The sequence below is a fragment of the Enhydra lutris genome, unplaced genomic scaffold (genome assembly GCF_002288905.1).
Source record: "Enhydra lutris kenyoni isolate GAN:26980312 unplaced genomic scaffold, ASM228890v2 scaffoldscaffold9, whole genome shotgun sequence".
Lineage (NCBI taxonomy): Eukaryota > Metazoa > Chordata > Mammalia > Carnivora > Mustelidae > Enhydra > Enhydra lutris.
In genome coordinates this window covers 55,455,562-55,482,224 of record NW_019154093.1, presented here as the reverse complement: position 1 = coordinate 55,482,224, position 26,663 = coordinate 55,455,562, and the positions used below count along the sequence as shown (strand labels likewise).

The 26,663-nt window shown below is 39.9% G+C and overlaps 1 pseudogene; it reads left to right on the top strand.

Moving 5' to 3' along the window:
* The window catches only part of LOC111142915, a 45,687-nt pseudogene extending 22,017 nt beyond the window's left edge, over nucleotides 1-23,670 (top strand).
* Nucleotides 23,671-26,663: the final 2,993 nt, after the last annotated feature.

The following is a 26,663-nucleotide window of genomic DNA, read 5'->3' as shown; positions in this document are numbered from 1 at the left end:
AATTCAAATTGAGTTTATTTTTGTATATCGTATAAGAAAGTGATCCAGTTTGATTCCTTTCACGTAACTGTCCAGATTTCCCAAAACCGTTTGTGGAAGAGATAGTCTTTTTTCCATTGTATTTTCTTGACTCCTTTGTTGAGGATTCATTAACCAAAAAACATGGGTTTATTTCTGGATTTTCTATTCTGTTCCATTGATCTATGTGTCTTTTTCTGTGCCAGCACCATATTGTTTTGATTATTGCACCTTTATAGTATATCTTGAAATCTGGGATTGTGATACCTCTTCTTTTTATTTTTTTTAAAGATTTTATTTATTTATTTGACAGAGAGAGATATCACAAGTATGCAGAGAGACAGAGAGAGAGGGGAGGAAGCAGGATCCCCGTGGAGCAGAGAACCTGATGCGGGGCTCGATCCCAGGACCCTGAAGATCATGACCTGAGTCAAAGGCAGAGGCTTTAACCCACTGAGCCACCCAGGTGCCCCATACCTCTTCTTTTTAAAGATAGCTTTGAGGGCACCTGGGGGCTCAGTTGGTTAATGTCTGCCTTCAGCTCAGGTCATGATCCCACAGTCCTGGGATCGAACCCACACTGGGCTCCCTGCTCATTAGGAAGCCTGCTTCTCCCTCGCCCTCTGCCTACCACTTTCCCTGCCTGTGCTCTCTCTTTCTCTCTCTTTCTCTCTCTCTCTCTCTCCCCCCCCTTAAATAATAAAATAAATAAAATCTTTAAAAACAATAAAGATAGCTTTGGCTTTTTGAGGTCTTTTGTAGTTTTATATAAGTTTTAGGATTGTTTGCTGCTAGGTCTGTGAAAAATCCTTTTGGTATTCTGATAGGGATTGCACTAAATGTGTAGGTTGCTTTGGGTAACATAGACATTTTAATGATGCTTGTTATTCCAATCCATAAGCATGGAATGCTTTTCTATTTCTTTGTGTCCTCTTCAATTTCTTTCATAAGGTATTGTTGGATTCAGTTTGCTAGTATTAGGTTGAGGATTTTTGCCTCTATGTTCATTGAAGATATTGGCCTGTAGTTGCTTTTTTTTTTTTTTTTTTTTTTTGTAGTGTCTTTATCTCATTTTGCTATCAGGGTAATGCTGACAACATAGAATAAATTTGGAAATTTCCCTTCCTTTTCTATTTTTCTAGAATAGTTAGAGAAGAATGGATATTAACTATTTAAATGTTTGACAGAATCCACCTGTGAAGTCTTCTGATCCTGAACTTCTGTTTGTTGGGAGTTTTTTTAAATTATTGATTCAATTTCATTGCTGGTAATTGGTCTACTCAAATTTTCTATTTCTTGCTGATTTATTTGTGGGATAATATATGTTTCTAGACATTTATCCATTTCTTCTAGGCTGCCCAATTTGTTGGCATATAGTTTTTCATAATATTCTCTTATAATCCTTTGTATTTCTGTGGTGTTATTTATTATTTCTGCTCTTTTATTTCTGATTTTATTTGAGTTCTCTCTTGATTTTTGATGAGTTCAGCCAAAGTTTCATCATTTTTGTTGATCTTTTCAAAGAACCAGCTCAAGCTTCATTGATCTGTTCAATTGTACTTTAAGTTTCTATTTTGTTTATTTCTGCTCTAATCTTTATTATTTCCTTCCTTCTACTGGTTTGGTGTTTTGTTTGTTCTTTTTCTAGTTCCTTTAGGTATAAGGCTAAGTTTTTTAAGGTTTTTTTCATTCTCAAGGTAGGCCTGTGTTGCTATAAATTTCTCTCTTAAACCACTTTTGGGGGGTGCCTGGGAGGCTCAGTAGGTTAAGTGTCTACCTTTGGCTCAAGTCCTGCAGTGGGTTTCCTGCTCTGCGGGGAATCTGCCTCCCCCCACTTTTCCTCTGTCCCCTCCTTTCTGTTTCTGTGCGCTCTCTCTCAAATAAATAAATACAATCTTAAAAAAGTAAAAAACCACCTTTGCTGCATCTCAAAGATTTTGGACTGTTGTGCTTTCGTTTTCATTATTTTTATAATTTTCCTTTTGGTTTCATGCTTGACCCACTCATTATTTAGTAGTTGTTATTTAATCTCTATGTATTTGTGTTCTTTCTAGACTTTTTTCCTGTGGTTGATTTCTAGTTTTATAGTGTTGTGGTCAGAAAAGATGCATGGTCTGCCTTCGAAATTTTTGAATTTGTTGAGACTTGTTTTATGGATTAAGAAGTGATCTCTTCTGGAGAATGTTCTGTGTGCACTTGAAAAGACTACCTATTTTGCTGTTTTAAGATGGAATGCTCTGAATATACCTGTTAAGTCCATTTGATGCAATATGTCATTCAAAGCTACTGTTTCCTTGTTGATTTTCTGTCTGAATGATGTCTCCATTGTTGCAAGTGGGGAGTTAAAGTCCCCTACTATTATTGTATTACTATCGATTACTTCCTTTATGTTTGTTATTAACCACTTTATGTACTTGGGTGCTGTGTTGGTTGCATAAATTCTTGTAATTGTTATATCTTCTTATTGGATTGTCCTCCTTATGATTCTGTAGTGTCCTTCTTTGTCTCTTATTACACTCTTCATTTTAAAGTCCTTTTTGTCTGATAAAAGTATTGCTATCCTAGCTTTCTTTTCACATTCATTTAATGATAAATGTTTCTCCATGGATCCCTTAACTTTTGTCTGGGAAACTCTTTATTTCTCCTTCTATTCTGAATGATACCCTATAAGGTAGAGTTGGTTGTAGATTTTTCCCTTCCAGCACTTTAAATGTATGATGCCTCCATCTTCTGACCTTCAAAGTTCATACTGAAAAATCTGCTGACAGCTTATTAGGATCCCTTGTATGTAACTGTTTTCTCTTGTCACTTTTAAAATTCTTTCTTTATCACTACTTTGTGCCATTATAATTACTCTGTGTCTTGGTGTGGACCTCCATGGATTGATTTTGTTGAGGGAATCTCTGTGCCTTCTTGGATCTGGATTTCTGTTTCCTTCCCCAGATTTGGGAAATTTCCAGCTATTATTTCTTGAAATAAAGAGTCTGTTCCTTTTTCTGTCTCTTCTGCTTTTAGGATCCCTATAATGCCAATGTTATTATTTTTGATTGAGTCACTGAGTTCCCTAGGTTTATTCTCATTTTGCATAGTTTTTCTTTTTTACTCTTACCTACTCAGCATAATTATTTTCCATTACTCTTCTTCCAGGTTGCTGATTTGTTCTTCTGCTTCCTCTAGTCTGCTATTTATTCCATCTATTTTAAATTTCACTTATTGTGTTATCTTTGATTGCTTTTTAAAAAAATCTTTTAAAGGTCTCACTGATGTCCTCTACTCTTAAGTTCAGTGAGTATCTTTTGATCATTACTTTAAATTCTTTATCAGGAATATTAGTTATTTCTGTTTCACTTAGGTCTCTTGCTATGATTTTATCTTATTCTTTAATTTGGGACACATTCATCTGTCTCTTCATTTTATCTAACTCTGTTTCTGTGTGTTAGGAAATTCAGCTGCATCTCCTGCTCTCAGGGGTATCTCCTATGTGTGTTGTGTGTGCCCTAATGTTGTGCCTAAGCCACTTTTTCCTTAAATCTGGCCATCTCCAGTGGCTCTCTTTGACTGTTTTGGGCAGTGGTGGGTCTTTGTGGTGTTAGCAGACCCAGTCTGAGGCTCCCTTGAGCTTGAATTGAGTCAGACCAGGCATTTGCCAGAGATACAGTTGCACCAAACTGAAGGGAGTGTTCCTTTTGTTGTCCCCTGAGAAGCTTCCCTTCTCAGTGGGACTTGCAGTCAGATGGTGGGTGGGACTTGCAGTCAGATCAACTGTCTGCCCCAAGCCCACTACTGGGGTCACAGTCTGAGATGTATGTGATTACTTTTCCCTCTCCCGTGGGTAGGAGTCATGTTGGAGTGGTGCTGGCCCTTGTTGGTGTTGCTTACACATGACCAGACTTGTGACCCCAGTTTGGATGGGCTCTGGCTAAGAGTAAATTGGAGGGGGCACATCCATAATGTGTGCAGGGGCAGGCTGCACAATTTCAGCAATGTTTGCATGTTGGTCCTCTGTGAGCTGTATCACTGCCACCAGGACCAAGCTGGTGGGTGGGAGGGCACGAATCTGAAATGTGCACAGGTAGGGAGATGAGTGTTAGCAAGACCACCTTGGTCCATAGGGTGGGGACGACAGTGCTGGGAATGAGGCAGGCCTGGCTGGAGAGGTAGGGTGCTGTTGTTAGCCAGGCAGATAGAGAGTGTTGGTGCCACGCTGGTTTGTGCAGGTGGCCATGCATTTATGCTGCAGAGCAGGAGCAGGAAATGGCCCTTCTCAGAGAAGTCTCCCCCAGATTTCTGTCCCTCTGGGTCATGTTCTAATACTAGTAAACAGAACTCCTTCCTGTGCGTCCCAGGTATTTTTCCAACTGCTGCTGCTATGCCATACCTCTCTGGGCTATGTGCTCTGTTGTCTCTTTCAGGGTGGGCACTCAGTTTCCTCTCACCCTCTTGACTCTCCCAGAGCTGAGTCCACTGATTTTTAAAATTCTGCTGGTTGTAAGAACTCACAGAATTTGGACACTCTGGTTTTCAAAGTCAACTGTTATGGGGAATTGTCTTCCCCGTGCCAGCTACCCAGTGTGATAGTCTGTTTCTCTCCCTTCTCTGTGCCAGTGACAGTCCTCCATGTCCATTTATTTTCCCCCACCACATTTGTGTCGTTCTACCCTCTTCAATGTGGCCTGTTTTCCACATTTCATTGTGGAGTTTGTTCTGCCAGTCTCCAGATTGTTTTCTGGGTTATTTACACTGATGTGAGTGTTACTTAGCTGTAACCTTGGGAGGAAGTAAGCTTAGGGTCCTCCTACTCCACCATCTTCCCAGCAATCTATTAAAATTAATCTAAAATGAACTGTCCTTGAAACGTTTTGAACACATGTATTAAGGGGCATATCCAGCCATGGAGATTAACAACAATCTGCTTGCATATATATTCACCATCACCAACCAGATGTCACAGGTACTGGAAGGAGGCCAACCTAGCTAACTGCTTTAATTTCACAGCCTGGAGCTTGAGCTCAAGGGTGAAGATACTCATTCCAACTGGTCTCACTTGCAAGGCACCAAGTCTGTTCCCTGGGGAATAGGGTTACAGCAAGATGAGGAATGACCAAGAATCTGAGCTACACCCTGGATACCTGGTCACCGTCAATGAAATGCCCTAAAACAAGTATGTTCAGTGAGGAGTAGAAGGAGGCAGAAGGCGCAACTGGCTGAACCTAAAATAAAGGACATAAAATAGAGGGAACACCAGGACTTCTCAGGGAGTGGCACAAGAGGCCCTTTTCTTTTTTGTGAAGGTCATAAATACAAAATACTAGCATCCACTACTCTGTTCTTAGAGGAAGCTGCTTTCTTCTTTCAAGTGTATTTTCTAAAAATATTAAATTCTCCTAAACTTTTGTTTCCAGTCTGCTCCTCAGGGCCTAGGCACAATAACTGCTGAACCGAGAACAGACTTTCAGTCACTCACAGTATCAATTCCCGTTCCTTTTTTCTATAGTTCTCCATGCCAGCAATACACACAGTGTTCATTCCATTGTTTTCAGCTTTATGTCACAGTAGCTACTGCCTTTTTCCCCTGTTTATGAATTCTAAAGCCTATAAACCTTGACTCTAAAAATATTTCTTTCCTTTATTCCCAGACTTCCTTAGTTGAGAAATTTCATAAAAACATTGCTGACCTGAAACTGCTTAATGTATGTGTTTGCAGGAAGCCCACACGAATCTGAATGTCATCAGGTTTGTGCTCCTTCTTCTTATGTTTCATGATTCCTGTCTAGGATTGTCCGCTGAAGTCCCCACAACTGCAAACATTAGGTGCCAAACAACACTTCATTTCTAGGCAAGGTGCTCAAATAATTTTTCAGAGTTGGAAATTCATTAATTCATGGAACATGAAAAACTATTATTCCAATTCAACCAAACTTATTATTTATTAACCCGTATCAGTTTAGGACAAGCTTCTCATTACGATTCCCTTACTAATGGATTCTTACCAATACACCAATGCCCTCCTCTGTAATTAGACTTACTGAACAGCACATTACATAGATTCATGAGGAGAAGCTCCATATAGGTCAACAGTAATGATGTTTTTGCTATCTGATGTGAATTGAGCTATATGAATATGAATATTGCCCCACAATGTTCAGAAGCAGATATACATGAGGGAGAAGGAGGGGAGAAATAAATGTTTAAATGTGACGAGTCAGTCTCCCAAACAGCAGATATGAAAAATTTTAAGGAGAGTATTTGGTTGTCATCTTTGTTCATCTACAAATGATGGTTTCTGGTTGTTTTATAAAAACATTGATTATTTATCAAACTGAATATTTTATTTTTTTTTTTAAGATTTTATTTATTTGTCAGAGAGAGAGAGAGCACAAGTAGGGGGAGCAGCAGGCAAAGCAGGTAAAGGGAGAAACAGGCTCCCCGCCGAGCAAAGAGCCCAATGTAGGACTGGATTCCAGGACCCTGGGATCATGACCTGAGCCAAAGGCAGCTGTTTAATCAACTGAGCCACCCAGGTATCCCTAAACTGAATATTTTAAATGTTTTTTTTTTAAGATTTTATTTATTTATTTGACAGACAAAGATCACAAATAGGCAGAGAGACAGGCAGAGAGAGAGGGGGAAGCAGGCTCCCTGCCAAGCAGAGAGCCTGATGCGGGGCTCGATCCCAGGACCCTGAGATCATGACCTGAGCCGAAGGCAGAGGCTTTAACCCACTGAGCCACGCGGGCGCCCCTAAACTGAATATTTTAAAAAGAACAAGTAAAACAATTGAAACTTCTCTGACTAAGGTATTATCTAAGAAATCCCTCCTAAGAAATAAGCTGTTGAAATCATTGGAATACATTCTTTATCATGTGTGGGAAGGACACTGAAGTTAGTGGGAAGAGGTGTGTGAAGAAATGTGTGAAACTCTTCCAGGATCAGAGTTGGAGGGAAAATAGGCAAGTAGATGGTCTTCGGATTCCTGAAGGCTGAGTAGGGAGAAAATGTGGATTTTCCAAGCCCCTTTCACTCACAGATATTCTGCAGTCCACTAATATCCACATGATGTCCTAGGTAGTTCAGAGCAGCTAGGTTTACTTTTACTTTTGACTCTGATACCCTCCTCAGATTCCCTGAGTATGTGACTATTATATCCAGCTTTGATCCTGTTTCAAGAAGAGACTTGTGCCCCTGTTGACTTTGTTGAACAGAGCCTCAATACCAGTCCTGGATTGCTTATCAAAGGACTTCCAAGTAAAAGGTTAAAAGTAAATAAATAAATAAATAAATAAATAAAATAAAAATTTCATCTTCTTTAATCCTTGCTTTGCTGGATCTTTTCTATTACTCAAAGATGAGTAACAGTGAACCTAATTTTGAATGAATCTAACTCTTGCTGTTATAATTTCTAAGAAAGGTTGAAGACAAGGACTATCTTGTTCATATTTTTGACTTCAGAATTGAGCACAATGTCTGACCACAATAGGTGTTCATCAAATATCTGATGAGCAGTAGAATAAAAATAACAAGTTGGGCTGGATGTCATAAAATGTGAGATGAACTGAATTCCTTGATGAGGTGTTAAAAAATGAAGATTTGTCTAGAAACACTTTAGAGGTTGTGCAATGAATGACAGACACTGCAGAAATAACACCTCCTTGGTTTATACTAGCATACTATAAACCTGCTATGTGATAATCAAAACAGTATACCCATACATCATTTACAAGGGGCTTATAGGATTAAAAAAATGGTAAGAAAGTTAATTTTGGGACATCTGGGTGCTTTCAGCTCAGGTCATGATCCCCGTGTCCTGGGATAGAGTCTTGCATCGGGCTTCTTGCTCAGCAGGGAGCCTGCTTCTCCTTCTCCCTTTGTCTGCTGCTCCTCCTGCCTGTTTGCTCATGCTCACTCTCTCTCTGTCAAATAAATAAATAGAATCTTAAAAAAAAAAGAAACTTAATTTCAAGTAAGTTGTTGCTTCACCAAGTGTAACGAGAGACAGAGAGACCAGTATTTATTTCTGGATTCTGTCTCCCACTATACAATTTTTGGCAAATCTGTCAGCCTTAATATACTATATTTATGTACAAAGGAAAAATAAATATCTTTAACCTTAAGGGTTCTTGCAAGAGTCAGTAAGATCATGTGATTAAGACATTTGGACCAGGGCTGGACACAGTAAGGGATTCAATAAAGATTAAGCAGCACTAGAATGCTATTACAGAAGTAAATCCTTGGAGACTGGTAATACCCCACGAGTCATCATGAGCAAGTAAGGCCATGTTAAAGAAAGAGCGGTGCCATCTGCCAATGCTAGTCTTCGTAGTGAGAAGACACAAGTTGTCTCTTTCCCCACTGGGTCAACATGCAGGATGACCCTGAGTCAGGGGATGACTTGTGGTCTAGTAGCCTCTTTGGAGACTCTTTTATTTACTGGAGTCTGGCTCGCTTGTATCCCTTGAAAAAATTCAGCAGTGGTCAGTGAATTAGGAAGCATTAAAGAATTTCTACCAGATTCTCAACTATCTCACGGAGACATTAATTTGCATTTTCTTCACTATAAATAAAACAGTACCTTTTCCTGTTCATCTGCTATTTTGTTTTCCCGTGAAATCCCTGTAGATGTCTCTCTTGAGCAGTCTGTCTTTTTCATCTTGATTTTTAAGAATGTTTTTATATATATTTTAGATATGAGTTTTTATTGCTTAGGTGATTGCAAATGTCATCTATTCTGTGACTGCCTTTTAACACTTTTAAGAGTGCTTTCCACAAAAAATGTACTTAGTTTTGATATAGTCAAACTTAATATTTTATTTTATGGAGGTGGTGGTAGGATGTGTGTGTGTTCTGTAAGAAATATTTTTCTCATCTAAGATCATGGCTTTACTTATATATGTGAAATAGTTTTTCCCCCATTCATATGGTTAAATTGTATTGGAAAAATTGTACCCGCCTCTAAAAATATACTTTAGATCACCTGAAACTATCAATTCTCAGTGAATTATAGATCTAAAAGTGAAAGGTAAAATAACAAATATTTTAGAAAATAACACAGGTAAATAACACAATGACTCTGGATGACAAAAATTCTTACAGAACACACACACCACCACCATAATAATTTATAAATAATAACAGTTTTCTTTGATTATTTTCAATCCTTATACTTTTTTCCTCATTTTACTTGCACACTGAAATGGACAGACCATCCCATACTGTGACATCAGCTTCGCTTTGAAGATGTCTTTATTTTTCATTCTTTTTTGAAAAATTTTTACTGGGTAGAGAATTCTGGTTGCACATTCTTTTTCATTCAGTACTTTATACATGTTATTCCACTTTCTTCCTACTTGCATAGATTTTAGGAAGAAGTCTTCTGACATTACTATTTTTGGTCTTCTGTGGTAGTGCTGTTTTTTTCTCTAGCTGTCTTTAAGATTTTTTCTGAATAATTGGATTTCATGAATTAGACGATGGTGTGCATAGGTGTGTTTTTGCTTGTTATTTATTCTTCATGGGGTTGGTTCTCTAAACCTCTGAATACGTTGTTTCTTGTCTTTTATTAATTTGGGGGAAATTACATATTCCTTTCTCATCCTCTTCTACTTTTGCTATTCCAATTACATGTATATTAAATACTTTGATATCATTCTATGGGATGCCCTTTGAGTATCTCTAAGAGATAATCTTCCCTCCCACACTCCACTTCAAGTTTTTTTAAAGATTTATTTAATTTTTTTTTGGAGAGAGAGAGCAAGAACAGGGGGAGGGGCAGTAGTAGAGGCAGAGAGAATCCTTAAGCAGACTCCCCTCTGAGCATAGAGCCTGATATGGGGACTAATCCCAGGACCCTCATGTCATGACCTGAGCTGAAATCCAGAGTCAGTCATTCAACTGGCTGAGCCACCCAGATGCCCCTCCCTTTCCAATTTTAAAGTCTCCCCACTTTATGTGAACTCTCTAATACCAAAGAAATTGTAGAAAGGAAATACTGAGCCAGGAATAACTTTTTTCTCTTTATAAATGGGACCTGAAAAGGCCTTAGAGTGAGTCAAACAGTGAGATGTGAAACCTAAAGTCGAAAACTTGGAATATCTTTTTAATAACCTACATATAATTTAAATGGAACAGCCCTTACAAGTGTTGCAAATGTGTAAAGGGGGTATTTCTTGAGGTGTGGCCCAACACAGTCCACTCACATATGTTTTCACACCAAAACAGATGTGGTGGGACATGGACAGGCCACACCAGCTGACTGTTGTGAAGGTGTTTTCTAATTGAGTCTCTGGGACAAGGACAAGATGCTTTTTCACATCAGGCCCATTTGTAAGTCACTGAACTGTTGAAGTCAGGGCAGTGTCTATGAAGGGTACTCCTGGAAGAAAGAATGGCCAGGTACCTGGAGCTGGGCTCCAGGAAGTGCTTGTGGCCATCATCAGTGATGTGGCACAAGGCTTAGTCTTACCTCAGTTAAGAGTGGATGCACCCTTAAAGGCACCACAGGTTTGAAAAGACTAGAGAAGGGGCACAATGAACCTGTCAGGGCCTCTCGTTGCAGAAAGTGGCATGAGGGAAACTGGATTTTTATACGTTCATATGGAATTCTAGTATTCCAGTATCTAGGAGGTCTTACCAGAGGCTCTATCTTCCACTATTCAACTTATAAATTAAAAACCTCTGTAATTTCAGTTTTCCTTTTAATTTGAAGCTCCATGTTCCAGGTACGGGAAGAACAAACAGGGGGTGTATTCTGTCTCTCTAGTGATGTAATATTATTTCAGCTTGTCAGCAAAGCCATATATTTACACAGCCAATCCACCAAGCAATGTCCATGCCTTACATTTTGTGTAATTCTGAAAGCCTAGCCTTTTATTCTGTTTCTATGCCTAGCAATATCCAATGTACTGTTTAGTTTTGCTTTGTTTTTATTGTTTTTCACAGCAGGCTTCTCCAGTTTTAGGATTTCCAGGCCTATAAATTTTGTCCCCAAAGGGCCATTATTCCTTTGTACCTATACTTCTTTCAGTTGAAAAACTGCACTCAACAGAAATCTAAACCAAAACCGCCTCAAGTTTGCGCTTGTCTGGAAGATCCAGCACACCCACAGCTTTTTGGCTTTCTACCAAGCTTTGTGTACGAGATATTAAAATGAGACTCCTCCTGCCCGAGAGTTTCCACTAGGCCCCAAAGCAGCGTACACTTTGTGCCAAATAAGCACACTTTCGAGAAAAAGATGACAGATCATCTTATCTGGAGTTAGCAAAATATGAAGAAATTTCATTTCAGTTAAATCAAGCCTCATTAACCTACTTTAGTTTACAAAATCATGTTAATAATTCTTCATTTACCAGTATTATACTTTTGTAACTCAGACTTACAGAATATATTTTTAAAATATTTTTTTCTTGCAACAATTTCCCAACATGGAAGCAGGGTGAAAGACTCTGAATGTATTTTTCAACAATAACAACAACAATACTAAGTTAAAAATAATATTAAAAGTAAGTTAATGGTAAATGTTAAAATATGATTAAAATAACAATAATAAAATATTGATTGAAAGGTTAAAAGGACTAGCTAGCCTTATATTCTTCATCTCTAGAGTCGTACTTTTGTATTATAGTGTCATAGAACAAAATAAAAAGCAAAAATGAAAGGAAGAGACAGACAGACACACAGACAGCTAAGGGGCTATTTTGATCCAGTTGGTGAGGAAGGACCCTTCTCTGGGGTTTGGGGCAGTGCCCAATCCTCATTCTGTACCAATCTCTGCATCTCAGTAGGTACATGGTCACTATACTTAGCCCAGTGTAGATTCAACTCTAGAAATTGCTCTGTTTAGTTTCAGGTCTTTTTAAAAAGCTGTCTCTGACATCGTTGCATACTTTTAGAGCTATGATGGAATTTTCAGCTCTGAATGTTATATGATTCTATTTTATAAGATGAGCTCATGGCAACTCAGGTAGAGGTCATATTTTTCTAGATGCTCTTGCACTAGAAAAAAGAAGAAAAAACTAAACTCAAAGCTAGCAGAGGGAAACGTATAAGAAGAATTAGAGATAAATGAAATAGAGAATAGAACAACCATAGCGAAAATCAATTACCATCCTTCCCTTCTCCTTCACTAATAGAATACCTGCCTGTTTGCTATGTATGTGTGTTCCTGCATAGGTGGCTAAGCATATGATAGGAGTGTCCTGGACCCCAATCTTGTGAAACACTTATCTATCCTGACAGTTATGGACTACTGATCCTAGAATTTACATAATACAGTAACATCTTTAATATATTTAGTAGTATATTTGTTTATGAGTCTTCTTCTTTTTATCTGTTTCTGTTTCTGTTTCTTTTTTTTCTGATTCTGTTAGAATCAGCAAAACCTGATTCTAACTGATATGGTTACTCTAGTTTTACTTTGAGGGCAGAGGCCATGGTTCATAAATGATTTTGTCCTGGGAAACAAGCGGTTTCAGGTACATGATAGATGCTCATTCAATATATTCCAATAAATAAAAACACAGTATTGATAGGACTGGATATCAAGGAATGAAAACATGACAGTATACCATTCAAAAATACTAGGTGATCTGGAGATCTTGATGAGACACTGGTCATGCAGAGAAAGAGCCTGGAATTGAAATTGCTGGTGTATGGGATAAGAAGTATGAGGAACCTGGTTTGGGGATCAGGGTAATGCTGGCTTCATAGAAAGAGTCTGGAAGTTTTCCTTCTGCTTCAATTTTTTGAAACAGCTTCAGGAGAATAGGTGTTATTTCTTCTTTGAAAGTTTGGTAGAATTCCCCAGGGAATCCGTCAGGTCCTGGGCTCTTGTTTTTTGGGAGGTTTTTGATCACTGCTTCAATCTCGTTACTAGATATTGGTCTATTTAGGTTGTCGATTTCTTCCTGGTTCAATTTCGGGAGTTTACAGTTTTCCAGGAATGCATCCATTTCATCTAGGTTGCTTAGCTTATTGGAATATAACTGTTGATAATAACTTCTGATGATTGTTTCTACTTCCTTGGTGTTAGTTGTGATCTCTCCCTTTTCATTCATAATTTTATTAATTTGGGCTTTCTCTCTTTTCTTTTGGATTAGTGTGGCCAATGGTTTATCGATCTTATTGATTCTTTCAAAAAACCAGCTTCTAGTTTCATTGATACGTTCTACTGTATCTCTGGTTTCTACCTCATTGATCTCAGCTCTAATCTTGATTATTTCCCTTCTTATGTGTGGAGTTGGTTTGATTTGTTGTTGATTCTCCAGTTCTTTAAGGTGTAGAGACAGCTGCTGTGTTCTGGATTTTTCAATTTTTTTGAGGGAGGCTTGGATGGCTATGTATTTCCCCCTTAGGACTGCCTTTGCTGTATCCCATAGGTTTTGGACCAAAGTGTCTTCATTCTCATTGGTTTCCATGAATTGTTTCAGTTCTTCTTTGATCTCCTGGTTGATCCAAGCATTCTTAAGCAAGGTGGTCTTTAGCTTCCGGGTGTTTGAGTTCCTTCTGAACTTCTCCTTGTGATTGAGCTCCAGTTTCAAAGCATTGTGATCTGAGAATATGCAGGGAATAATCTCAGTCTTTTGGTATTGGTTGAGTCCTGATTTGTGACCCAGTATGTGGTCTATTCTGGAGAAGGTTCCATGTTGCACTTGAGAAGAATGAGTATTCTGTTGTTTTAGCGTGGAATGTTCTGTATATATCTATGAGGTCCATCTGGTCCAATGTGTCATTCAATGCTCTTGTTGGAGGGGATGTGGAGAAAGGGGAACCCTCTTACACTGTTGGTGGGTATGCAAGTTGGTGCAGCCTCTTTGGAGAACAGTGTGGAGATTCCTCAAGAAATTAAAAATAGAGCTTCCCTATGACCCTGCAATTGCATTACTGGGTATTTACCCCAAAGATACTGATGTAGTGAAAAGAAGGGCCATCTGTACCCCAATGTTTATAGCAGCAATGGCCACGGTCGCCAAACTGTGGAAAGAACCAAGATGCCCTTCAACGGACGAATGGATAAGGAAGATGTGGTCCATATACACTATGGAGTATTATGCCTCCATCAGAAAGGATGAATACCCAACTTTTGTAGCAACATGGACGGGACTGGAAGAGATTATGCTGAGTGAAATAAGTCAAGCAGAGAGAGTCAATTATCATATGGTTTCACTTATTTGTGGAGCATAACAAATAGCATGGAGGACATGGGGAGTTAGGAGAAGGCAGTTGGGGGAAATTGGAAGGGGAGGTGAACCATGAGAGACTATGGACTCTGAAAAACAATCTGAAGGATTTGAAGAGATGGGGGGGTGAGAGGTTGGGGGAACCAGGTGGTGGGTATTAGAGAGGGCACGGACTGCATGGAGCACTGGGTGTGGTACAAAAACAGTGAATACTGTTATGCTGAAAATAAATTTAAAAAATGATTAATAAAAAAATGAAAAAAAAAAGGAAGTATGAGGAACCCATCTCATCTTACTAAATCCATTAGACAATGCATTATTGGTATAGGAAAGCAATAGAAAGCCCCTGTATAGGGAGTACATGGAGTAATCAGTGTTGCTGAGAAAGATTATTCTGCAGGATAAGTGGCTACAAAGCATGGCATAATGAAACAGACTTCACTGGTTTCAAATCCTGGCTCTGCCACTTATTCATATGTAAATCTGAGCAAATTTCTCAGTCTTTCTGAACTCCACTTACTACATATGCAAAATGAGCATAATAAGCCCAAACTTGCAAGGTTCTTACAAACACAAGTAGGTCAGGTTCTGTCAATGCACTTGTTACAGAGCTCAGTGCAAGGCAGATTCTCAATACATGATAAGCATTGCTTGAGTTTTATTTTTATTATGGAAATAAAACTTGGAGGGCTGACATTATCTGCTGTTTCTTCACTACCATCATCTGAGATTATTGTGGGGGAAACTCTCTGTAGTCTGCTAATGCCATCCTCCATTTTATATCACAGAAAAATACAAAGGTCCCCAGCCCCCGGCTGATGCACACAAATTTTGATTAATCCTGAGACAGAAAATCAATTTGTGATCTTATTTCTACAGAGAGTTTTGGGGTTTGCACATTGCCATGGTATCTATATCCATCATGTTTGTTCTCATATGTTTGGTGGAAAACAAGAATGAGCAGCTGCTCATTCACAGTTGGTGAAACAGAAAGCCTTAAAGATTCTTTACAAGATTTCTCAACTTGGCAGTGGTTGTGGCTAGCACTGGGCTGCATCATACAGGCAAATCCTACTTGATGTACTAATGTCTTGCAAGAGAAAACCGTGGTGAGTGAAGTTCTATGACAGAAGCTGTTTGCTTAATTCCAAGTGAATCTCTGTTTCTTTTTTTTTTTTTCTTATTTATTTGACAGAGAGAGAGAGAGAGAGAGAGAGATCACAAGTAGGCAGAGAGGCAGGCAGAGAGAGGAGGAAGCAGGTTCACCGCTGAGCAGAGAGCCCGATGCGGGGCTCGATCCCAGGACCCTGAGATCATGACCCGAGCCGAAGGCAGAGGCTTAACCCACTGAGCCATCCAGGCGCCCCTGAATCTCTGTTTCTTACCACTCCTCCAGAGTGAAGGGAGATTCCAAATTTCTTACGAAACACATCTAACTAATTCTCACCAGCAAAATTGCAACCCAAACTTTTTCTGTTCCAAATTTCTACTCCAGTTGTTCTGCTTCCTGTAAAAGAAAATTCCCTCATACTGGTGTTCTCAAAGCCATCTTTTCTGACCTGTCATGCATGGAGCTCTTGCAATTATGTCTCCCATATCATATTTTGTTTGCTCTACTGGAGTATTCTTATTAACTAATCAATGTGCTTCAATAACTATTATCTTAAAAATTCTCCCTGGACTCTACATCTCATTATGACTATCACCCCATATTGTGTTTTTACTCCTCTTCATGCAAAAATATATAGTCTCAATTTCCTTTTCTCACCTCTGTCTTCAATGAATTCTTCTCTGGTTTTAACCCAACACTTCACTGAATGCTACCAATGACCTCCATTTTCTCTGAGTCAGTTGGTGTCTCTTTGCATCTATCTTACTCCCCTTCTTCTCCCTGCTCCCCTGAAATTCTTTCCTTCCTTGCCTTCCAAGTCACCACACTACTCTGGCTTTCTTCCTATCCCTGTGTTTAGCTCCATTCAGTCTTCCTACCAGACTCTGATTTTCATCTGGTCATCTGAATTGTAGGTCTCTCCAGGATGTGGATTCTTTTCTCCTCCATTTATCCCCTCTCAAAATGATCTTATCCAATCTCTGGACTTTCAATGTCACTTTTATTCTGATACCTCTTAAATTGATATTTCTTGCCTTGATATCTCTTCTGAAATTCACATGCATAGATCAAATAACAACCTGATTTCTTTACTTCTTTGCAAGCTGTTCATTTCAAGTTATCATGTTCACAATATAAGTCTTGATCACTCCTAAACCCAAATGAAACCAAGTAAAACAAAGCAAAATTAAAGCATATTTCTTGCTTTCTCATTCGTCTTCTCAATAGTGTGCCACCAGCCTGAGGGTTTAAGCCCCAAACCCTATATCCCTCGCTTAGTTTATTTCCCACACCTAATACATCAGTCCTCTTGTTACTCTTGTTTAATATAGCTCAAAGCTGTCTCTTTCTCTCGTTTTTATTTTACCATCCTAGGCTGGATCACCCTCCTCTTTTGCCTGAAATACTTGTTTTTGTCCCCCAGTGTCCTTCTTGGTTTCACTTTGACACTCTCTAATAAATTCTCTTCAAAACAACCAGAGTGATCATTAATTCAGTTGTTTTTAATACCCTCCTTAAGCTTGCATTATAACATAAGATTCATACTCCTCAAAGGCACACCATGACCCAGTATTTCTTATTTCTCCAAGCTCATCTATTATATTATCTCTGCCATGGTCACACCATAGCCACCCTTGCCTCCTTTTTAGCTTGCAAACTGCAATTCCTTTCCTATCTCCAGGTTTTTGCATGCATGGTTCCCTCTGCCTACAATGCTTGTTGCTCCCTCACCTGGTGGCTCCTTTTTTTTTTTTTCAAGGCTCTACATAAATGTCAGTTCTCAAAGAGGTCTTCCTTGTCCATCCTGTCTCAGGTTGCCCCTCCATGTAAACTTAACACAATATGATATTTACTTATAACTTTATTTATTGTTTTTCTTCTTCTTCTATTAACATTAAAATCTATAGAGGAAGAAATCCTACCTTTGCTGATTCTTTGCTGCCAATTTCCAGCAACAAGGACAGTATGTAGAATACAGTAGGCACACAATAATTTCTTCCTTACCTGAATTTAAAAAACAAAAAGGCAAATCAGATTATTTATCTATGAACTCACTGGCTCTACCTAGCTTTCATGAAAATTCTAATTAGACCAAAGTATCTTGGTGTTGCAGAATAGCTTATAGACTAGCATATCCAGATCCTACAAAGTCAATGAGTAAGGTTTAATGTAGAGCATTCTGATGCTGAGTATGTACAAAACGTCATAAGAAAAAGAGGACACCTTAGTTAATTTCAAAGGCAGAAAATGACAACATAGTATCAACCACCCATCCCCACTTCTACCTGATTCTTTGCAGGGATCTCAGAAATTCTGTTCCCCTTCAGCACAGGGAAAATAGGTGGGAATGCATGTGAGGTTAATGTTCCTCTTAGAAAATATTTTAACTGCAGCTGAGATCCCTTGAATTAGCTATGATTCATGGCATCTTCAAAACAAGCAAGAAGTGAGATGCAGTCGCAAACTTTTTTTTAAGATTTTATTTATTTATCTGACAGACAGAGATCATAAAAAGGCAGAGAGGCAGGCAGACACAGGGAGCGGGGAGGAGGAGGCTCCCCGCCAAGCAGAGAGCTCGATTTGGGGCTTGATCCCAGGACCCTGGGATCATGACCTGAGCCAAAGGCAGAGGCTTTAACACACTGAGCCACCCAGGTGCCCCTAATGAAGGCTTCTAAAAGTATGTTTAGTTATGTTTTACCCATTCCTTTCTCCCAATACTTCTTCCATTAAGACCAAATTCCGCCTGCCTGGCCATAGTTGGTTATACATTAGCAGTCTTAGCACTTATCAGCTATATGACTCCAAAGGGCATTGTCTATTTTAGTCACTGATGTATCTTCTTAGCCTTGACCATAGCCCCAATGCCAGGCACATAATAGGTACTTAATGATTATTTAATAAGTTATCTGTCTATTCCTCAGACTATTTTAAGGTCTTGACCTAATTACAATGCCGTCAACTAGCTTAATTTCTTTAGGGAGTCATGATCATTGAAAATCAAAAATCAAATCAAACCTATAATGAAATATCATCTCATACCTGTCAGAATGGCTAAAATAAAAAACACAAGAAATAAGTGTTGGTGAGGATGTAGAGAAAAGGGAACCCTCATGCACCACTGGTGGGAATGCAAGCTAGTGAAGCCACTGTGGAAAAAGGGATGAAGTTTCCTCAAAAAATTAAAAATAGAATTACCAGATGATCTAGTGCTTCCACTACTGGGTATTTACTCAAAGAAAATGAAAACACTAATTTGAAAAGATGCATGCACCCCTATGTTTACTGCAGCATTATTTATAATAGCCAAGATATGGAAGCAACCCAAGTGTCCACTGATAGATAAATGGATAGAGAAATTGTGGTGAGTGGGATATTACTTGGCCATAAAAAAAGAATGAGATCTTGCCATTTGCAACCACATGAATGGACCTAGTACTATAATACTACGTAAAATAAGTCAGTCAGAGAAAGACAAATACCATGTGATTTCATTCCTATGTGTAATTTAAGGAACAAAACAAATGAACAAATTAAGAAGAAACAAACAAAATCCCCAGACTCTTAAATATAGAGAACAAATGTGGTTGCAAGAAGAGAGGTGGGGGGGCTAGTGAAATAGGTTAAGGAGATTAGGAATACAATTCCTGTGATGAGCACTAGTAATGTATAGAACTGTTGAATCATTACATTCTACATTTGAAACTAATATACACTGTATGTTAGACTTGAATTAAAATTTTTTTCTAAATTCCTCTCCAGTGATATGTCACTCACATGAGTTTAATTTGCCATTTGTACAAATATGTTAAAGAAGTTCTGAGTTTAGAAGACTCCAAAGATTGAAAATTCCCACTAATAAAAAGCTTTAGCTGCCTTGTCCCAAGAGCGTGCTTAATGTAACTGCTTTCTCTCTTCCTCAGGTTAGAATCCTAAAGCTAAAAATTCCAACATACCCAGGGAATGTAAAGGTTATAAGGTTTTCTTTCCCCAAACAGAGTTGCTTTGTCTTTGAGCAACCAAAACATGAAAAGGAACTCCTAGCCCATACTGAGGATATTTCAGAAAACCAACTGGATCCTGAATTCCAGTAACAATCAAATAATTTCTGTTCTTATATCTGTACCCATTCAAGGGTTAAGGCTAGAACCCTTGGGAAAGAACTCAAGGTCACTGAGAATAGTGAGTCTCCTTGTCCAAAATCATATTTCTCTGTGGCCTGATATGTGCTAATTATGTGTTCTTCAATAGTTTTGTATCATTTTATATATACATGTGTACTTATAAATATTCATACCCAGAGAGAAATTTGTATGTGTGACCTATGTGGATGCCATCAATCAGGAAACAGTGTCTTACTTGGAGAACACAGTAACGACACTGAGCCAGTGTGAGATCTCAGTGGCCATGCAGAAGGCAGCTGACCACTACAGCAAGCAGATGGCCCAGCCAGTGAGGCTCCCCACAGACATGCTCCAGGAGCTGCTGGATGTCCATGCAGACTGTAAGAGGGAAGCCATTGCAGTGTTCATGGAGCACTCTTCCGAGGATGACCAACAGGAGTTCCAGAAGAAGCTTGTGGTACTTTTTCTTAGTATTCAACCTTCCTCATTCTTGTCCTTCTAAAATTATGCTTGAAGTTTTACATATTCAATCTATAGCTCATCTCCTACTTAGGGTAAAGTAGAATGGATCCTCACGATAGAATTCTAGAGGACTCTATTTCCATCTTTCCCCTCAAAGCCTGAGAAATTTATTTAGGATTTTTGTTATCTCTCAAGCAAAATCAGCAATGATTTCTCCTTTAGTGAACTATGGCATGGTTTCAAAACTCTCCCAAGTCACTCCTGAGCTAGAAGCTCTCTATGTACAGTCACTCTGGTTCACAGACACTTAATTTCCTGGGACAGACTCTCTAAGCAGGTTGTTCATTATATTTATTTTTGTTTCAGTTGTGTAATTTTATTATTGCAGGTAGAATCACAGGATCCTACAGCTTCTAGGAACTATAGAGAATAGATTATGCAACTTCAACATTTCATAGATGAAGAACCTGAGAAACGCAGGGAGGTTTGGAAGCTTTAGGAAGGTCTTGCAAGTTTTCAGAGCTGGCAGTAAATCTCTTGGTTCTAGTTGCATTGCTTATGCTGTTTCACTAAGATGCTTTTCTTAAGAGGACTGCAGTTAGACCACCCATCTAGTAGATTCTTGGGAATTTGATCTCCTCTGCTCCTTTCTTGTGGTGACATCCCAGTGCATTTCCCTTGCAGAAAGTCAGAAAGGATAAGGCGGAGGATTTCTTGCTTTAGAACAAAGAGGCCTCTGTTAAATACTGCCAAGCTAAACTTGATCAGCTTTCAAAGGCCTGAACAGAAGGCATTTCTGCAGAAACCTTCTCTGTCCCTGGAGGGCTCAAGCTCTACAGCCAAGACTGACTGGAACTATTTGCAGGTACCCAGGAAAGGAATGAGGAAGGGGAACATGGGGACCCTACAGAATAGAGTCACAGGGGTCTCCAGATAATCTGAGAGCACAACACCAGTTGTGGGTGATAAGACAGCATGGGGATATCATGATGGCTTTAGCTTTTAAGGCCCACTATTTGCTATTTACTCCTGAGGAGAGTGGAAATGCCTATTCCCAAATAAACAGTATGGATTTCTGAAATCCACGAGAGACAGAACAGAAATTATTTATTTCTTTACCCAACAATATGACAGTCATTGTGCCAAGGGCTGAGGATCTATGATGTATTTAGAATCCTTGCACTCAAGGCTGATCAAAGTGAGAGAGTCAAATAAATAGACAACTGGACAGAGAGGGATAAGGTTTATTCCTGGGCTGTGCTGGTGGTAGTAATAAACAAAACAATCATACACCACCGTAAACTGAAGTGTTACTGCCTACAGTCATAGTGTTAAGCTCTTTCTCTAGATATTTTAATTTAACCCTCTGGAAAATGTTAGTAAGTATCAACTCTTATTACCCACATTTTCTAGATATGAACTAAAAAGCATAGGCAGGTTACAGAATTTGCCAAAAGCTATACATCTAGCAGGTAGCAAGGGAGAACATCAGCATGGATTAGAGTCTACATCTTATACTGGGCATATGATCTAGAAAAATATACCCAGAGAGGAGGGGGATGTAAATTTTGAAGTATTTGTACCTGTTTTCTGGGTTGAGATGCTACCCAAAGGGAAGAGCCCTAGCTAAACATGCAAATACATGAAAGCACCAGAGACTGTGGGTTTGTAGAGCTGTATGGCATTCTGACTGGCTGAAGCCTGAGTGGGGAGAGGGAAGGAGACTGGGGGAACACTTGGATTCTCGCCCTTCTCATAAGGCAAGTTGGACACTTAGTAGGGGTCTCAAGGAGCATTTTAAGTAGAAAGTAAAAATTATCTAGATGGCCTTGTGTGTATAGAACAAATCACCTGAGAGGACATCTAGGTCCTTTGCTCCTTCTTGATTCCTCAGGCAAATGAGGTCCTTCAGGGCTTTTTGGAGTCATAGGCAGCAATAAAGAAATCCATCCTGTAGACAGAAAAAGCTCTCACCTCTGGGGACAAGGCCATAGAAGGCAAGAGCAGGGCTCTGCTCTTGGGTGGGTTAGATCCTACAGTGTCCAGAGGGATCAAAGAACTTTCCAGAATGACGAGCTTCCCCTTCTTCTGTGGAATGCATACTCTTTTAAAACTGAAACTCATCAGCAGAGCTATAGCTGTACGTCAGCCAGACGGTCAGGGCCTTTCCCATCATATTTGCAGACTTGCTCTTGAAGATGGGGCCACCCTCTCTTTCAAATTTGATTTGGTCTCTGATTTCAAGAGGGTAAATCTCAGGCCTGACCTTTGACTTTCTTCTCTTTCTCAAATCTGTGTGGGGTGGTGGAGCAAGGCAGAAAGGAGGTGGCTGAGAAGGAACAGGCATGGCTGAGACAAAAAATGGGAGCAGCAACAGCAGATGGAGGCTCCAGAAAGAAGCCTCAAGGAAAACAACGTCCAACTAAGCAAGAAGCTGGAGAGGGAAACAGACAATGATCTGCGAGTGTAGACAAGGATACTGGAGCACCAGAACAATAATGCAAACCTGGCAGGAACCGCAGTTCCTGGGAGCCACCGCCCTGGCACATCAGGAAAGAATGGGTGAAAGCTAAAGCAAAATGGCAAAGAGAAGCATTACTGCCATTCGTTGCATTTGATCCACTGAAAGTATTGAATCCTGGCTTTTCATGAGGTCTTTGAGTTGTGCTCTGCACTGAGACCCTGGGGATGATCTTGGCCCTTCCAAGTCCCTGGAGAAGATAAATAACCTCTCCAAGGTACCATACTGGTGGGATTCTGGAATGGTCTCATGGAACCCCAATTAAACAGGGTTTCATGGATTATCAAGTAGATAATCCAACCAGGTGTTTTTTTTTTTGTTTGTTTTTTGTTTTTTTTGTTTTTTAAGACAGAGAGAGAGAGAGCAGGAAAGTAGAGGTGTTGTGGCAGGGTGTAGAAGAGAGGGAAAGAGAGAATCTTAAGCAGGTTCCATGCCCAGCATGGAGCCCAACATGGGGCTTGAACTCATGACCCTGAGATCATGAATCTGAGTTGAAATCAGAGTCTGAGTCTGACGTTTCACTGATGGAGTTATCCAGGCACCCCAACCAGGTGTTTTTAATATAAGCAGGAACAGGGTGCTTTACCAAGATCACTGTCAATTATCAGAAACCCTTTTACCACCAACGATACTGACATGGATCCATGATGACTTAAAAGTATCAGATATGTCCAGGCTTAGAAATACAGGGGGAGCTGCTACCTTCTAAACTTGCTGCACAACTTGACTAAGTCACTGCATGGCACCAGGGGAATTCTCTCTTTTCCCATTTAGAAGTGTTTGTATCAGATTTCTTTATCAGCTTATAAGATCCCATTACTTCTATGATACAGGTGACCATGCTATCCTGCCCATGCTGAAAATACACACATGTGAACTAATAACTCCCTCCCAACCCGCGGTTTCGGTTGGAACATGGTATTGCATTTGTCCCCATTCCTGGATTAGCACCCTTAGCAAAATGCTAATGATGTGCGTGCATATGGGTAAGGTTGGGAAATGTCATCCTCTGACTGCCCAGGTCGAACTCAGAAGATATTCTGTCCCAATATAACCTCTGATGATCCAATAAGAAATAACAGCTTTATCATAAAAGAGAGACAATTTACAAAGTTCTTAAATATACAATTTGTTAAAAAAAAAAAAAAGGTGGATTTTTGAAAGTTGACTTTTTCCTTTCCCCACAACCCTTTGCTTTAGATCCTAAAGGATTTCTTTAATGAAGGATTTAGGAAGAAATCTGAGGAGATCATGCAGAAATAGATTGTCCCCGATATGTGAGATAACTAGAAAGGATAAAACTCCCTGGATTCCACAGAACCTGGACACACTTGCCACTGAAGCAGCCCACAGTTCTGCCTGTTCCTGCTAGACTTGTTGGTCAGAGTCTAAAGAGCCCGAGCTCACTGTTTAATTAGGATTAACTTTTCTCTCACAAAATTAAAGAACGTGGATACATGCTCCGCCTTATTTTGGATCGGTATGCTTTTTAAAAGTTTCACTCGGGCACACGTTAGACATAAAAAGTGCCTACTACAAGATACATCAGTGCCTGACACACATTAGATAGATTAAATGTTGGTTTTATTAGTTAGTTTGAAGAAAAACAACTTTTTACAACAGACATTGGCAAACCTTAGCCTACAAGCCAAATCTGCCTGTTTTCCGAAATAAAGTTTTATTGGAACGGCACCACACTTACTCAATTACATACTGTCTGTGGCTCCTTTAATGCCATAACAGAACACTTGAGTAGTTGCAACAAATACTCTATGACTCACAAAACCTAAAATATTTCCTTTGCAGCCCTTTACAGAAAAAGGTTGCCAACTGCTTGTTTAGGAGATGAACCAAATTTGCAATCGAGGTAAAAAAAAAATACCTTGAAACTTATCAAGGTATTCTGAAATCACAAGGTATTCTGAAATCACAAAATAAGAAAATAATATACATACATATTTCAAGTCAATTCTCCCCTAATAGATTTATAAATGTAATGTGTTCTGGGGTTTAAAAAAAAAAAAAAAGTTTTCGTGACAATAGGTAGGCTACTACCTTTATAGAAGTCTAAATGGAAATGCTTACAATGCTTTAAGAAATTGTCAGGGTAATACAGAAGAAGTGTAACAAAAAAGAACAGTATTTGCTCTGTATGAAAACCTCTTCTAGAGCTGCAGTAATTAGACCAGTGTAGCACCAGGTCCTAACAAGACAGACAAAGCTGTAGAATACAGTCCAGAGATAGAAACAAATACTTTTAGGAACTATTTATCGGAAAGGCTTTCAAGTCTGTGGGAAATAACGAACTGTCCAATAAATTGTCAAGGCAACTTGCTAACCACTTAGAGAACACAGAGATTAGGTAGCAAAGTAAATTCCAGATGTACTATAGATTTAAACATGAAGATTGAAACCATAAAATTTGGAGATCCAAAATCTTTTTTAAAAATCTTAAAATGTGGAGTTCTTTCTAAGCATGACATAAAACCCAGAAGACAGAGACGTATACAAAAGTACATAAAGCTGAAATAAATCTTTTACGTAAAAAAAAAAAAAGTCACTTATTTGTGAAGCATAACAAATAGCATGGAGGACAAGGGGAGATGGAGAGGAGAAGGGAGTTGAGGGAAATTGGAAGGGGAGGTGAACCATGAGAGACTATGGACTCTGAAAAACAATCTGAGGGTTTTGAAGGGGTGGGGGTTGGAAGGTTGGGGGAACCAAGTAGTGGGTATCAGAGAGGGTACGGATTGCATGGAGCACTGGGTGTGGTGCAAAAACAATGAATACTGTTACGCTGAAAAGAAATTTTAAAAAAAAGAATACAAAAAAGTCAAAAGACAAACAACACTCTGAAAATATATTTTCAACTGGTATGTTTCTATGCTACAATATAAAAGAAATAAAACTCAGCATGTGAGTAGTTAATAGAAAATAAAACAAACAGAAAAATACATGATATTCAGCTTTACTCACAATTACAGAAGTGAAACTAAAACCGCTGGCTATAATCTTTCACTTCTCAGATTGAAAGTTAAAGGAAAAGAGTCTCTCTCACATGGGAATGCAAACTGTATAACTTCTATTGAAAGGCTGTCCTAATATTTCTTATATTTTAATGCAGTTGTGCCTTGATATAGCATATTCATTTTTAGAAAAATACATGTGCAAAGTTACATACACACACAAACACAAATGAGATCCACTGTGGCACTGCTCTTAATGGAAAGACCGGTAATATAAATGTAAATTTTTATAAATATAAGTGGTAGTATAAAGTAGTACATATATGGAGTAGAATTCTGCGTGTGTTAGGGTCCGTGATCAAAGGAACGAGATTGATATAAGGTGAAAACCAAACAAAGCTTTATTTCACGTCAAGCATCAAAAATCAAACTGACCGGTCAGGGCTATCATCGACGACGATGATTCCGACAAGGTCACTCCCAAGAAGGCCACTCCGGACAAGGCTGCTCCGCAGATGAGGCCGCTCCCCGGTTGGAGCCGCTCCCAAGAAGAGGCCACTCCCAAGAAGGCAGCTGCTGGTGAGGTCCCTCCCCCGACAGGGCCGCTCCCAAGAAGAGGCCACTCTGGAGGAAGCCGCTCCCAGGAGGAGGCCGCTCCCAATGACGAAGAGGCGATGACGACAGCAACGATGAAAAGGAGGACAACACCGATGACACAGACTCTGCTCCCCATGACACCACTCTGACAAGGCTGCTCTGGCGAGGCCACTCCCCAGACAAGTCTGCTCCGGCGAGGCCACTCTGGAGGAAGCCTCTTTCCTGACGATGCTGCTCCCGCAGGGCCACTCACCGAGGAGGCCTCTTCCCAGACGAAGCCGCTCACCAGAATGACACAGCTCCAGCGAGGCAGCGGCTCAGGGTTTCCGGGGAGGTTGCTGCCGTCTAGGCCGTTCCCTGTGGTGCCGCTGCCGAGGGTCACAGTGTGTGGGCGGGGCCGCTGGCGTCGAGGCCACTGGTGTCTCGGTGCCACAGGCATCTCAGGGCCGCAGGCATCAGGGCACTGGTGGCACGGGACCGCCGGCGGCGCGGGACCGCTGGCGGCTCAGGGCTGCTGGCGGCTGAACTGCTGGCGTCTGGACCGCCGGCGGCTCGGGGCCGGGCCGCTGGCGGCTCGGGACCGCCGGCAGCACGGGACTGCTGGCGGTAGGACTGCTGGTAGCTCAGGGCCACAGGACCGCTGGCGGCTCGGAACCACCAGCGGCGTGGGGCCGCAGGACTGCTGGCAGCTCA